The sequence below is a fragment of the Eretmochelys imbricata genome, chromosome 7 (genome assembly GCF_965152235.1).
Source record: "Eretmochelys imbricata isolate rEreImb1 chromosome 7, rEreImb1.hap1, whole genome shotgun sequence".
In the NCBI taxonomy this organism is placed as follows: domain Eukaryota; kingdom Metazoa; phylum Chordata; order Testudines; family Cheloniidae; genus Eretmochelys; species Eretmochelys imbricata.
This window is the reverse complement of record NC_135578.1, coordinates 92,235,323-92,251,573: the sequence shown is the minus strand read 5'-3', so window position 1 is coordinate 92,251,573 and position 16,251 is coordinate 92,235,323. Positions and strand designations below refer to the sequence as shown.

The 16,251-nt window shown below is 41.4% G+C and overlaps 1 long non-coding RNA gene across 1 annotated transcript in view; it reads right to left on the bottom strand.

Annotated features, from left to right (window-relative positions):
• Nucleotides 1–4,798: 4,798 nt before the first annotated feature.
• The window catches only part of LOC144267990 (uncharacterized), a 37,112-nt gene continuing 25,659 nt past the window's right edge, over nt 4,799–16,251 (bottom strand). Inside the window, exon 3 of the long non-coding RNA XR_013346694.1 lies at nt 4,799–4,908. This is a non-coding gene — a long non-coding RNA (uncharacterized LOC144267990). The remainder of the gene's footprint in view (nt 4,909–16,251) is intronic.

The window sequence follows — 16,251 nt, the reverse complement described above, 5'->3', positions numbered from 1 at the left end:
ACTCTCTGGTAATAAACATATCCTTGTTCTCACTATAAATATATCTAAGTGCTGTGATACTAAGCTAGGTGCTGATCCTGAGCTGAATCATACAAACTTCTGAATACACAGTTCCCTTGAGGATAGCCAACTCAGTATTTCTGTGAGTGTTCAGCAGAGAATGGGCTGGACACTATAGGGGTCTGCTTTAGAAGGGCTCACCGACTGGAGTGTACTTATTGTTAACCTATAAAGCAAAGTAAGGGCTAGCATTGCCTGGTAGTGTTAGGCAGCTGAAACCCAGCTTAGCACAAGCAAGTCTCCCTCACGGTGGAGGCAGGGGATTACCTAGATAGCTCACATTCCTAGGTACCCCAAAAACTGTCACATATACCTACAATACATAAGCCCTGATTCTCCAAAAACATATACACATACTTATGATGCATGTGAATTCTCCCATTAAATTCAGTGGATTGCTCACATGTGTAAAGCTAAGCATGTGTGTCCTTGCAAATTGGGATCATAGTCTATAAAGTAAAGTACAATATATTTGAATTATTGTAATTCATCTACATTCCACAACTGGGGTACAAAAATAGATAAGTTGGTTTTTATGCATGGCAGTTTAATACAGTATTAATACTATTTTATGCCTTACTGCTGTTTCTGCTCTATATTGTATTAATCCCTAGCCTTTAAGGTCATCCTCACTGTTTCTGGAATCCAAAATGTGAGATGATTTACCTCACATGGAAGCTTCTCACCCTAATTTTTTCTTACTCAATTAATGAACACAAATTAATGAATTACTTGAGCTCCAGTTAAACATCTTCCAACAAACCTGTCATCTAAAGCAGATGACAAAGTCTGCTTTCAGTAGTGATTAATGTACAATACCATGACCTTTCAACATTCCTAGGTCATCTTTATACTATGCTCACACCAAAAACACAATGATTTTTAGCTTGGAACAACAGACACAACTGTTTTCTTCAGTTCTATCATGGGCTAATATTCTATAGGCCTAAAGTAAGTATGCTTCAATTATCAATTTGCATAGCAAACCTCCTTGGCTTTCCCCAGTCTATTATTCTTCCTCATTAGGATTTTAAGAATAGAAAACAATTATTATTAAACCATTGGCCTTCATAACAAATGCATGGAGACTTGATTAGTTTTTTGACAAGGAATTCAGCTTATGAGCACTTGTTGACACACATCTTAAGATGTAGCCTGTTCATATTATCTTAATTCTGTCTACTTGTTCATTTACACCTAAATATAAACTCTTAATTTTATTTTTGCTTAGCTGTGAAAACTAACATAAATTAAGGAGATTTACCTCTGCTGCTGAGAAAACTAGACAGCTGTCAGATGTTTTATCATCTCCGTGTGTCTTATAACTCTTCAGAAATGCCAGTGCCATAGCATGCCTTCACCAACCACAAACTGAAAGTTGCCTGTTTGGGTTAATTGCCCTCTGAGGATTCATGTGGATAATGAGAGAAGCCATTATTAGTAAAACAACTAAAAAAAGTTAAATACCTAAAGACAGTCTGCCAACTTACACCTTTGTCTGAAATTTATTTTGCCTACTGTTGTGAGCTCTCCCTGTTGTTTCTGTGGATCTTCCGCATTGTAAAAAGGAAGAGAAAAACATTTTTAAATAGGCTAACATAATTGCGAAAGGACAGAAATGCGCAAGGAGACTCAGGGTCAGGGATAGTACCTGAAATTACTTTAAACATTTCTTTAAATACATAAGTGGATTTCAACTTGCCAGTGACCTTTAAAATTGTTGTGTTTGCTGCACAAAAGGGATGATGAACTGCTCAGTTCTAGCACTGGCAGAGAAAATGCGTCAAACTTTCTGAAGACTATATAGTACAACGAATGTGATGCTGTTGAAACTGCTCAACATAGAGTTCATTATAAATAGAAGAACTGGACAACATATTTCATTGAGACAAATTACTGAAATAAGTTATTGTACATAAAGTAAAACAGGTAATTTCATCTGTAGTCAAGAAAGCTCTGTACACACCTCTTTAATAAACAGATACTTTTATTATGTAGAGATTGTATTTTCCAGTTTCAGAGCTGACATCCTTATTAGGAGCCTGATATTACTTCTCTTGAAATCAATGACCATACTATTGGGAACAGGAGCAAACCTTAAATGGGATTGACTGTGTCCTGTGAATAACAAACCTTAAACAGCTGAAAATGGACACTGTCATTTAGGTAGCACAGACAATGGAACTCCATGCTTTGCTCGACTGACCTTCCACACAAACCAGTTTAAAGCAGCACTGATCAGAGTCAGGATGTGAACTTGACTGTTAGAGTGAAAGGTAATTGTACTATCCCACTGTATCTCTTAGTCCCTCTCATTATGACCTTGATCTGGCAAGACACATAAGCATGAGCTTAACTTTAAGCATGTGAATACAGGATCAGTCTGTATAAAATTATCTTATTTCTCTTAGTATTTGTCACCTGTGCCTTGTGTGTCCATTTTTGAAAATTATGCCTGTTTCCAGTTTTCTTTTATTAGGAGCTGGAGCAGTAAAATTGAACAAAAAACCCCATCAAAATTCTAGGTACCTGTATATGAAAGACATTAATGGAAAAACTAAAGGAATTTTTCACTTCCACAATTAATTAATAGAAGGTTTAAGTCTAAACATAAGAGACACTTATATTCAGCTGACAAAACAAGTCATCTTAAACAATTCACTTTGGAAATGTCCAATAATAAACTAGACATTTACAGAATTGCATGTCTAGCTTACTAGATGTCTATCCATCTTTCACGGAGGATCCTGGTAGATCTATTATTTCTATAGCTCCTGCCACCCAGGAGGGTGAACTAGATGACCTCTTGAGGTCCCTTCCAGCCCTCCTTTTCTATTGTTCTATGACCATTTGGCCTGAATTTCTGAGGTGCTCAGCACCCAACATTCCCGTTTAATTCAGTTGGAATTGTGGGTGCTTGGTACCACTCAAAAATAGGCCTTAAAGTTCCTAGATGTCGCTTCAGGCACCTCCTATTTTCTTCTCATGTACTATTATTTTACTTAAAAATAAAAAATGTGAGCGCCAATAAATCAGTTCTGGTCCTGAAGAACTTAACACAAAAGGTCAACAATGCTGCTGAATGCCAGAGGTGTACAAGCCTGAAAGCCATCTTTGTTTAGAAATTAAGTTACCAAAAGGCAGGGTGCAGTGATTTTAATGAAGAGCTGGGGTATGTCATTTTTTGAGTGCAGTACTCTGCAGCCAATGCTTAATGTAAATGCACTCTAGTGGCCCAGTATACAACTACTACTAGTAGAAATAACAGAAACAACACTGTTTCCTTTCAGTGCATCCCAAAGGGGCTAAGCATTTAGGGTTCAAATGGACGTTTTTAGGATCACCCAGACCAGTAATGTGTTCTGTCACCACTTGCCCTGGAACCTTGGGTGCCTTTATACTGTGCAGCTTTGGTTCAGGTCCCTGAAACCAGCAGCCAGCCCACAAGCATGGTCTCACCCTGGCTTCCACCAGCCTAGTTACTCTTTGAAGGATGACACCAACAGTCCTTCTAGTCCCAAGACTCCCCAGTCCCATCCTTCTCAAGTGCTTAATTACCAGACGTTCAGACTTTTCCCCTCTGGTTTGTCATCCCTGAAGGTGTAAAACCAGCCTCCATTTATCAACTCACTTTGGCACACACACTCCACACAGTCTGCACGACAGAGACCTGTTTGAGGTAAAAATAAACTAAAGGTTTATTTAACAGAAAAGCCACAGATTCAAAGATGCAGTAATAAGGGAAGCAAACGCATGTAAGTTACACAGAAACTAAACATAAAAACACAATATCAGGCTTTATGCTTCTATACTAGATAAAATCCCTTTTCTAAGACAAGTTACCTATTTCTTTGAACAGTTTCTTAGTGTACCCCTATCCATAGGGAGATCCAGTGTTCACACACAGCCTCCCACCTCCAACACTGTACCTCAAGTTCTGGATATCTTCAGTTTATACCCCTCCATTTTAAAGATTTTGCAGTTTTTCCCCCTCAGCCACTACAGATATTAAAAGTGGAGAAAACACCTTCATTTCATAGTTTTCAAAGTCTGGGGTTTTCTTTTCAGTTTCAAGCTGTTCCCATTTGACTTGATGGTTCCTCATAGTTTTTTTCCTGACCTGGACAATGGCTTCGAGCCAGTCTAATCTAGGGTTGCCAACTGTCTAATCACACAAACCCGAACACCCTTGCCCCGCCTCCAGCCCCACCCTTCCCCCCAAGGCCCCGCCCCAGTCCCACCCCTTCTCCAAGGCCCCACCCTGCTCACTCCATCCCCCTCCCTCCATTTGGGTTGGGGTGCGGGCTCTGGGAGGGAGTTTGGGTGCAGGAGGGGACTTCAGCTGGGGGTAGGGGGTTGGGGTGCAGGAGTGGGTGCGGGATGTAGACTCTGGCCGGGAGGTGCTTACCTCGGGTGGCTCCCAGGCGGCAGCACAGAAGGGCTAAGGCAGGCTCCCTGCCTGCCCTGGCCCCGCACTACTCCCAGAAGCATCTGGCACATCTCTGGGGTCCATGGGGTGGGGAGGGGGCTCCACGCACTGCCCGCACCCACAAGCACCACCCCCACAGCTCCCATTGGCCGCAGTTCCAGCCCCAGGGGCTGCAGGGATGTGCCAGCCACTTCAGGGAGCGGTGCAGGGACAGGGCAGGCAGGGAGCCTGCCTTAGCCCCGCTGCGCCACCAGACTTTCAGTGCCTAAAATCTCCCAGTTTGGCTTCAGTAGCCTCCAGGATATAGGGCGTGAATCCGAAAGACTCCTCATGAAACTGGGTGGGTTGGCAATCCTCATCTAATTGGGGGGGTAGCCCTTCTCTGCTTGATTGCAGCACTGCCCAGTTGTGAGGTGATGCTGAAATTGCACCACAATTACCATTACGATTTTCTACATATATATACACACACATGGACACATTCTTAACTATAACTGTGTATATATCTCATATGACTATGAAGTTAAGTGCATTACAGCTTTCGTTGAAGACTTTACTTAACATATTTTACAATACAATAGCACAGTCAGTTGGTTTTGGGTTTAAACCTTCAGTTGACCCCTGGGGGTGTCTGGACCCTGATTGTCACACCAGTCTTTCAAGCGATCTTCATGTGGAACTCACGGATATTAATGGGAGATACAAGTGTGAAGGGACAGCAAGCTCTCTGTGGGTCCAGGGGCCTGTGTGAGGGGAGGTGGTGTCTGAGGGAGACTGCATATGTGGTCAGGGACATCCACTGTCCCAAACAAGCCCTTTGGGGAATTTGTGCGATAGGTAATACAGACCCAGACTTTTTTTTTTTTTTTTGGCCCCCTCAGTGCTGTGAAGCCTCCCCTTCATGGGAGTCCCAAAATTATCTACCCATATGGGAGTCCCTGACAATTTGGCTCTGTCGAGCAAGGAAGCCACAGACTTGGCATAGGAGCTGGGGCCTCTGTACCGATGGCCCTGTGTCTATCTTGGAGCAATCTGCAGGACAGAGGGTAGAACCACTTGCTTCTTTACCTAGGAAAAGATGGTAAGAGGAAGAAGAGAGTCCTCAAGCAGTACCACCCATGCTTTCTCTCACAGGTTCTTTTGCAGAAGGCCATAATCTGGCCCCAAGAGTTTTGTAAAGATAATCAGAACTCATTAAAATATTACCAATTTTTAAGGGATAGAAAAATATTAATCTGCTGCGTTGAAACAGAAGGAACCAGAGTAAGTGCTTAGCTAACACTAAATCTCTGCTGAAACACTTAGTTTAAAAAGCAAATGGAGAATGAAGAGGCTTGTAAACAGTCTAACTCATAATACAACTATTATAGTTGGTAGAAGGGGTAAATTAATTGAAGCACTCTGAAGTACTATAGGGCATCAGAAAAAAATATATATAATGAATATTTTATTTATATGCAAACCTGAACATTTGTACCAAGCACTGCATAATACAAAGGCATGCACCAAGACACAGGTGTGGAACTAGAAATAAAATGGTAGAGTGGAACAGGGAACCACAAAGTTTGACAGGACTTGGATGCTAGAAAAAAAGTCTTTAGGGGAACAGAAGAGAGGTGCACAGAAGGATTGGAGCAGACAGAAGGTGGGTTTAAGACGCTACAGGGCCACTTCATCGCAATGGTCTCATGAGATTGAATCAAACTATTAAACAGAAGAAGGAAGCCTATGGCAATGGCTGGATTGGTAACGTGAAATTAAAGGTTTGTCTACCCTGCCGCCTGGAGTGAGCTTCCCAGCCTAGGCAGGCTGATGGGCTTGCACAAGTATACTAAAAATAGCAGTGTGAACATTGTGGCTCTGGGGGAGACTCAGGATAACCACCCGAGCTCAGACCCAGGGGGCTAGGTGGGCTTAAGAGCTCAAGCTGCTGCCCGAGCCATTACATCCCACACTGCTATTTTTAGCCTGCTGGCTCAAGCCCTGCTAGTGCAAGTCTGTCTACCTGGGCTGGGAGGTTTGCTCCAGCTGCAGCGTATACATATCCCATCGGGTCAATTGTGGTTTTGCCACAATCCCTCTATAGTGGCCAGCATGTAGGTGTGATATCTCAGGAGCAGAACAGGAAGCAGATTGTGACACTCCGAGTCATCATTTGCCTCATGATTTCCTCCTGCTCCACAGGGGTGCGTGTAAACCTGCTCCAGCCCCTAATTCCTGGTATGGCATACATCTCCAGTTGCGATGGTGCAGCTGGCCTGGCCTGCATGTATTTGGGTGGGGACAGGTGGCACTGGCGATCCGCCCTCTTCCTGCCCACATGAACCGGGGGTATAGAAACCCTGTGGGGACTTCTCTCCCATCTGTGCTACTTGTGATATGGGTCATGTGGGTTGGCAGCATGGGACACAACCTAGTTCTACACTAATAAACTCCTGAATAGAAAACCATAGGGTTTGGGACACTACTAGACATTGCCTGTACAATCCTAAAAATTAGCTGAAAGAAAGGAACAGCTTTCATACTATAATGCTACACTATTTAATAAAGTCTCTAGGATTTCAACCAAGAGGTCACTGATGTTGCATACAAAAATATTTAGTTTTTAAAACTATATGAACTTGACCAGATGCATGTAGCTTGAAGTAAATCTTTGTTTCCTTTTCTGTAAAAAGGGAGAAAGTTACACAGAGGAATGTTATAAACTGATTTAAATGGGAACAGGAACAGGCTCCAGATTATTAATTGTTATGTGTATTAAAACTAGTGTATGGACGCTCCAACTGAGCTAGGTCCCCACTGTGCTAGGCACTGTGCATAAGCCTACTAAGAGACAGTCCTTGTCCCAACGAGCTTAAAAACTAAATAGATTAGACTGACAAGTGTGGGAAAGGGAAGTATGATTAACCCACTTTCACAGATGGGTATAGAAAGATTAAGTAACTCCCACAAGGGCATCAGAATTTTCTACCAGGAATTATAAGGAGGGATTCTACTACGCTAGGAATGAAACCCAGCTCTTGAATCCCTGTCCAGTGCCTTTAGCACAATACCATTCTTCCTCTCTAAATTCATTTAACCCCTGACCTAAACTAGACAACCTCTGCATCACTAGAAAACACTGCACCCGAGAGTTCCAAATTTCACATAAAATAATCAGGTGAAACACTCAGTCCTTGACTATTCATTGTCACTTTTAGAACAGAAGTTTTAATGATTTAAAGTCAAATCCCAAATCTCAATCTGGTCTCAGAAGAAGGCAAGGAAAACAGCCCTGAGAAACTGCTACAGTTGAAGATAAAAACCCTGAGTCTCCAGTGCCTTGCACCTTGTGCAGTCATTTATACCTGTGCAAAATGGAATTGAATCACTATCATTTTGATTTAGTAGCATTTTACATCCACTTTGCACATTAGGTGCAAGACAGTGTAGAATCAAGCCCAAAGACTGAAAACTCAACACTATTTTTCTTTCTTATTAACATAAACACATAATGAACACGAGCAAGTCTGTTTACACTGTCTAATTCCATACACAGCCTCTATAACTTCCAGACACGGGTTATTTTTATGCCTCTACGATGTAATTAATCTATTTATGCTGGTAGTGTGATGATCCAGTTATTGGGTACCATGCATGCAGTACCGATAGATTGCTTCATAGCTAAACATGCATTATTAAAAAGGAAATAAAAATGCATTAGCCTGCTGTCATAAATATAAAGGGAAGGGTAAACCCCTTTGAAATCCCTCCTGGCCAGGGGAAAGCTCCTCTCACCTGTAAAGGGTTAAGAAGCTAAGGGTAACCTCGCTGGCACCTGACCAAAATAACCAATGAGGAGACAAGATACTTTCAAAAGCTGGGAGGAGGGAGAGAAACGAAGGGTCTGTGTGTCTGTCTATATGCTGGTTTCTGCCGGGGATAGACCAGGAATGGAGTCTTAGAACTTTTAGTAAGTAATCTAGCTAGGTATGTGTTAGATTGTGATTTCTTTAAATGGCTGAGAAAAGAATTGTGCTGAATAGAATAACTATTTCTGTCTGTGTATTTTTTTTGTAACTTAAGGTTTTGCCTAGAGGGGTTCTCTATGTTTTTGAATCTAATTACCCTGTAAGATATCTACCATCCTGATTTTACAGGGGGGATTTCTTTATTTCTATTTACTTCTATTTTTATTAAAAGTCTTCTTGTAAGAAAACTGAATGCTTTTTCATTGTTCTCAGATCCAAGGGTTTGGGTCTGTGGTCACCTATGCAAATTGGTGAGGCTTTTTATCCAACATTTCCCAGGAAAGGGGGGGTGCAAGCGTTGGGAGGATTGTTCATTGTTCTTAAGATCCAAGGGTCTGGGTCTGTAGTCACCTAGGCAAATTGGTGAGGCTTTTTACCAAACCTTGTCCAGGAAGTGGGGTGCAAGGTTTTGGGAAGTATTTTGGGGGGAAAGACGCGTCCAAACAGCTCTTCCCCAGTAACCAGTATTAGTTTGGTGGTGGTAGCGGCCAATCCAAGGACAATGGGTGGAATATTTTGTACCTTGGGGAAGTTTTGACCTAAGCTGGTAAAGATAAGCTTAGGAGGTTTTTCATGCAGGTCCCCACATCTGTACCCTAGAGTTCAGAGTGGGGGAGGAACCTTGACACCTGCTTATTTCCAAACAATGTTTTTAATAACATAAGCAATTGTTGAAGCAAAAATATTGTCTCATTTTGTATTTTTAACCAACAAAGAAAATGCTCTGGGACAAATTAAGACAATGGTAAACAGATAGATTTATGCAAACACATATGTAAACTCTGGAAACAGGTATGTTTAAAGGAGGACATCTCTTCATTACCACACTTTAGAATAATGGTTAGAAGTACATGCACAGTCCTATCTCGTGTGCAGAGGGGCTGGAAAAACGCACAAGTACTGGCCAAAGCTAATGGAATAAGGGAAAATACACCGTATACAATACAGGTTTCAGAGTAGCAGCCGTGTTAGTCGTGAGCGAAAGCTTATGCTCAAATAAATTGGTTAGTCTCTAAGGTGCCACTAGTACTCCTTTTCTTTTTCTGTATACAATACACTTCATGACCCTGCTCGTGAAACTTGCAGAAGCCTCCTCTATGGATATTTCTAAACTTGAAGCTGGAGGTGTGGTTCCCATCTCAAAGAGACATACCCATTCTAGCTCTCATCAAACTACCGTGCTAGAAATAGCATGCAGCCATGGTAACGTAAGTGGAGGGACAGGTTAGCCACCCTGACAATGTGCCTATGATTTCTGATGAACACGTACATGGGGCAGCTAGCCTGTCTGCTGTTCATATTGCCACAGCTACATTCTATTTTTTAGCATGCCAGCGTGATGAACCTATGTATGTCTCCTCGAGCCACGAATCACACCCCTAGCTCCTCATGTAGATGCAACCTGTTTCTACAGAGGCAGGGGCGGCAGGGTAACTTTCCACACCATCATTTCCCTGTGAGAATGTAATGCATATGCAAATTCTGACAACATCAACCTTATCTTACATACAAATGCCACGCACATATTGAAACTGCTCCGAAAGGGGGCTTGTAGTGTCAGGAGACCAAAGGATCTTAAGGTGTGCTGCTTCTCTTTTGCCTCTCTCCCCTGGAGTTTGCACTGTAGGCTCCGGGAGCATTCCCCCATTTCTGAATGTCTTTTGGAGGCTACACCCTCTGATTGCAAGGGCTGGATTTGTCCACCACAGTACAAACAGAACGATCAATCAGGAACTCTGAGTTTCAACTTGCAGAATTTCCATTCCCCTCTATGGGTTTTTCCCAAGGAGAGGATGATTTGGCTCTATAATTTGAACACCACCTACTCTGACTTTTTTCTAAGGGCACAGAAACTTTTTGAGCACCAAAGTAAATTCTCTGCTTTGCAGTTAACTGGGTGACTCATTTTACTATTAGCATGTGGGCATAGATAAAGAATGAATGAGGGTTTCACACAAGTTTCCAGTATTGTTATGGCATGACATATCTTCATGTGCATATGAGGAATGTTTGACGGCTTATATTTCTTCAGATCCCAAATCAACAAAAATAAGAGTAGCCACCATGAGCTGTATTCCCAGAACAATATTGTCAGTAACTTGCAATGCTGATATGAGAATTCAGCTCAAAAATAGTTTCAGTTTCACTGTAGAGAAATGCCACATGTAATCTTTCAGATCTCATTTCTTTTTTAAAAAACTCTCCAAGATTTTTTTAGAAAGGTGAAAATTAAAATGGTGGAAATGAAGGTACACAGTTTAAACAGAATTTCCAAAAGCTTTTGGTACAAGAAAATAATTAATACACGTGGAAAAAAATATGGTTAGGGTAACACAATTTTTCATGCATTATAAAATGTACACAGCTTTATACATGCATGTTTTATACAATAAAATGAACAAAACCCGACGCCTATTATGATAGGGGGCCCGCTTGAGTGAATATAAACTTTTGTTTGAAACAGGGCCAAACTCTACTTACTTCACACATGCATGTCATCCACTGACTTAACCAAGATACCTTGCTTGAGTACATAGGCCTGGAATGAACCTCCTGAGTCACTGAATCCAATCCCTAACAATTTCAGGCAACCCCGTCATATAATCCCATTTATAAATTTAATCACGCACCATTTTAAAACTAGCTATGTTTTCTGCCTCCATTACTCTTATGGGACGGCTCTTCCAGAACCTCACTCCTCTGATGGTTAGCAACCTTCTCTAATTTCCAGCCTAAATTTACTCATGGCCAGTTTATACCCATTTGTTCTTGTGCCAATGTTGTTATTTAAATAGTTCTTCACCCTCCCTGGTGTTTACTTCTTGATGTATTTATGAAGAACAATCATGTCACCTCTCAGCCTTTGTTTTCCTAGGCTGAACAAGCCATACTCTTTTAGTCTCTTTTCATAAAAGTCAGGCCTTCTATTTCCCTGTTTACCCTAGTAGCCCTTCTCTGCACCTGTCCATTTTGCATTCATTTTTCTTGAACCTGGGTGGCCAGAATTGTACACAGTATTCCAGATGAGTCTTACCAGTGCCTTGTATAATGGGATTAATACTTCTCTCTCTCTACTGGAACTGCCTTGCCATACACATCCTAGGATCACATTTGCCTTTTTCACAGCTGCATCACATTGGTAGCTAATAGTCAGCCTGTAATCAACTAATACATACAGAAATTTCTCCTTTTCCACCACTTCCAACTGATGAGACCTCATCTTATAGCAGAAACTCTTGTTATTGGCCCCTAAATGCATGATCTTGCACTTTTTAATATTATTTTTCATCCCATTTCTATTACTCCAAACCTCAAAGCAAGCAGGATTTGGGCCAGATTCATAACAAACTAATTAACTTTCTGAATGCTATTTTACTATTCCCTCCTTAAATATTCATGAAAGATACAGTGTAAGTATTTAGTTCTATACCGTATGATTAGGAGGCTTTTCAGAACAAATCTCTTCTGGGATCAAAAAAAGACATGCTATTTCCCTAAAATGTTACAAATTTGTTGTACTGGCTTGAAATTACTACTACAATTCTTACGTTAAAAAGGAACAGACTACTTTTACTATACATTTAGCTGATACAGAAATGCTTCAAAATATCTCACTGATTAGTGTCACTGGAGAAGCTGCCTATAGAAGTCACATTTAGAATTATATAGGAGCATCGTGATATACACAGAGATACAATGTGTCCGAAAGATCAGATAATTGCTAACGTGGGATTTTCATCATAACGGCTACAGCTTTTGCAAACAGCACATATTTAAACAAAACCCACACAAATATAATTGCTTTGCTCAAAGCTAAACCAAATTACTTATAGTAATACTGTAAACCCCAGAGCCTTTGTTCAACATGTTAAACTTACCTATCAATAGAAAAGAATGAAACAGAAAATTAGAGATCACTTTGCACTGTGGCCTTGTGATGGGGCGTATAAACCCTGAACTAGAATTGAAGGGGTTAAAGAGCAACTCTGACCTACAGAGCATGCACCAGCTAGAGATGGAATTTAAAAGGGAGCCAATCAGCTCAGAATTGGCCTGACAAATCAGGAAGAAGGACCTGCCTTGGGAGTGCCTGAAGAAGGATGCTACAGAAATCATCTCTGGTGGAGCAGGAGCCTGCCTAATGAGCCCAGAGGGGCTGAAGGTGCAACTGATACCTTTTCTCTTATGACTTAGTGACAGACTGGAAGCCTTTGACAAGAGAGTGGGTGGTAGGAAGTGGCCCAAGGAGGCAGCCTTAGGCACTCCTGGGTGCTAGACATTTGGTAATGCTTATAGGTAAGGCTACGTTTTAGTCACGGGTATTTTTAGTAGAGAAGTCTTAGACACGTCACAGGAGTAAACAAAAAATTGCGGCCTGTGTCCAGTCCATGACTTACTATATAACCCTAATTAAAACTTTGGCGTGGGGTGCTCTGGGGGTGGTGGTCCAGGGGTGCCATTGGTGCTGGGGGGGGCCCAGGACCCCCGCTGGTGCTAAGGGAGGGGGAACTGGGCAACAGCACATGACCCCGCTGGTGCGGGGGGGAGAACAGGCGGTAGCTCACGGCCTGGGATACCCACTGGTGCTGGGGTTGGTGGGGGGGGGTTGGCAGGGCTGATAGGCTCCCTACCTGGCTCTGCATGCCCCCACAGCTCCTAGGGGGAGGGAAGGCCAGGGGGTTCCGGGAGTGCTGCTCCTGCCACAAGTGCAGCTCCCATTGGCCGGGTACCACAGCCAATGGGAGCTCCAGCTCGGGCAGCCTCTGAGCCTCACCAGCTGCTGCACAAGTCACAGAAAGTCACGGAATCCGTGACTTCCGTGACAGACACGCAGCCTTACTTATAGGCCCTAGGTTGGACTTCAGTGGAGTGGGAGGGCCTGGACTCCACTGCCAACTCATTAAGAAAGGCAAAAAAATCCCTCACCTTTTAGACTCACCCCTGGAGGTTCAAAAGGAAGGAAAGGATTAATACCTTTTGCAAACCCTGGCTGGGATGTGACACTTATGAGGTGGGCCATGTCAGACTGGAGGGAGAGAGGACTGAGTTGTAACCTGACTGGAGGGTTGAGTCAACCCCCACTAAACGACAGACTAACACCAGGTCTGAAGATGGTCTAGGGGAAAGAGTAGAGCCTAACTCCCTAAGTACTGGGCAACGCCACCTGCAAACACCCACCCCCACTCATCATGTTCTCTATAACTCTGGTGGTTGCAAAAGTATCCACTAGCAAAGTACAGCAACATCATACCCTCTTAATCACAAGATATATCAACATTCTTGAATGGGCATAAACTTCTAATACTAAATCATGATACACATCCAATATTTTATCTGTGGAGAGTATCTCTCCATCTTGGATAGTTCTAACCCATTTATCCCCAAAGCACGAGTCCTGTACAGCTTATTAGAAAGCACTAACAATGTCCACTAGGTTATTACCCCCCTTCCCTGGTGGATATTTTAGTTTGGTTGCATTTTACTGTGTTTTTTTTTAATCTCATGCACTGTAAACTCTTTGAAACTCCTCCAGACAAAATCACACACTCCTGAATAGTGCAACTAAGTAGATTATAATAGCTAAGAATTTCTGTAGTAGGGTCACTTATTATACATTGCCTTCTCTAGCAACTACATAGCAACATGTATATTAAAGCAACAAAAATAAAACAAAATCTGCCTCCCAAAAAACAACCTCATCCCTGCCCCCCCGCCCCAAAAAAAACCAAAAAACCCCACAGCCAAAACAGTCAATGCTCCCCGACAATATCCTCTATGCAGGGTGCCTTCTTAGCTGATATAAAGCTAGCATAAGGGCTCTACATCAGCCCCCTGATTTATGGGTGGATCATGGGTGTGTTGAAGATGTGGCTGGAGTGCACTGTAGGATAGCTGTTCTTTGTCTGATAGCCATTGATGGTTATGGAAAGCAGCGCATCATTTATAGAACTCCTGAGGCTGCTCTATATTAGGGGCCAGGCAGTTTCTTGCACAGCCCTAGAATGAAGGGAGCACAAAGGTGACTTATAATTTGGCTACTGAGAATCAGGTCCATTGATTTACTGGAGAATAAAACTTGATCAGGTACTGAAACATTAAAATTCTGAGGCTGATAAAAAAAGAAAAGGGAGGGGACTTTATATCCTTTCTGAAAACTGTCTTCCAAGAACTCAAACACACCTGATAATTCTACTTCTACTAAGAGTACAAATTGCACTGCCTTTAGACAACTGTCATATACAGCCACAAGATATTTATTTTTCCTAGATCTTGGATCTGGCACTTTACGCTCAAATATATGTTCGGAGTCCACTGAAGCATGACTTCCTTTAAAAAAAAAAAAAAAAAATTAAAACTATCTTTCCAGAAGAACTCTTGGGGTTTTTTTTTTAAAAAGGTTTTGTAATTTACTTGCCTTCTTTTTATCAAATATTATCAATTGGTACAACAGATACTGTAACACACTATTCTTATTTTACATGCTTTTTTTTTTTTAGAATGAAAAAATTAGTTGGGATAGATTTAATCTACTAATCACAATATACAGTTTAAATTGGAGGCAACAATTTTACACCCAGCCAAAGTGTCAGATAAGTTTCATATACAACAAAAAATACCTGTTTTGTAATCTTAAAATCACATTGAGACTAATAGATTATACAAAGACAATACCTGGTGCTGATTTAGATATGGACAATCTTTTGCTTCTAACTCATTGGGTATTATTTGTTCAACTCATGAAATGAGAGGAAAGATAATTTAAAGCTAAACACACAAATTTAAGGTAACTTTGATTTGTTTAAATAAACACGCAGTCAAGGCTGAATGTGCAGCCTTTATTTTGTCCCTTTGCATATATGCATGCAGTGCCATACAGTTTCTGGGCCTTTCCTTGCTACTCCCAAAATGGTCAGAGGGATTATTGCTGAGCAATTTAAGTTCCTGTCCCCACAATCAGAGGCTAAGCATATTGCCTTTTCAATATTTTCAGCACCTCCCGAAATAAGAGGGACATTTTTTGAGGCTCTGACTATAATGATTAGTGCATCTATCATATCTAACTCTCTTTGGATCATGGTGCTGTACTAAATTAGGCTCCTATTTCCTCTTAACAATCAGTTTGTATCTCATAATGATGTCTGCTCTTCTATTACATATATTATCACAAGAGTTCCACTATACCATTCCAGGTGCCTTGATTTACATACTACTATTAGGTGAACTGATCTATCACCATGGTGTTTAATTTAATTTATATACTGGGAACACAATTAAATTTAATTTGTCCCCATACTCTACTTGCTATCTCTGTTGTGAATGCCTAAATAGTGTCAAGGCATATTTAGATATTTCTTACAACTTAATGCAAGGGTTTGTGGGATATAAACACGAGCTAAAAATCACTTATCTCTTAATTCTGTCTTTTCTCTCCATCTCTTTTAGAATGCTTTTTTTCCCCAGGATTTGCAATTTAGCAGTTCAGCTGGAGTCTCGTCTAACATTTGAATGAAATGTTTGTTTTGTGGAAATCTCCATTATATTGCCTTAGGAATATTGCCAGATTACATCTCCACCTCATTTCTGCTGACGCATAGGTCTTTATTCAAACCTTTGTGTCATCTTGTTTAGACTATTGTTGTAGAGCCCTTTTATGCTGTTTTGCCCTGCATGCCATTAATAGACTTCAGCTGGTACAAAATGCCACAGCTAGAATTCTGCTTGGCATCTGATAGTAAGAGCATAACTCCAGTT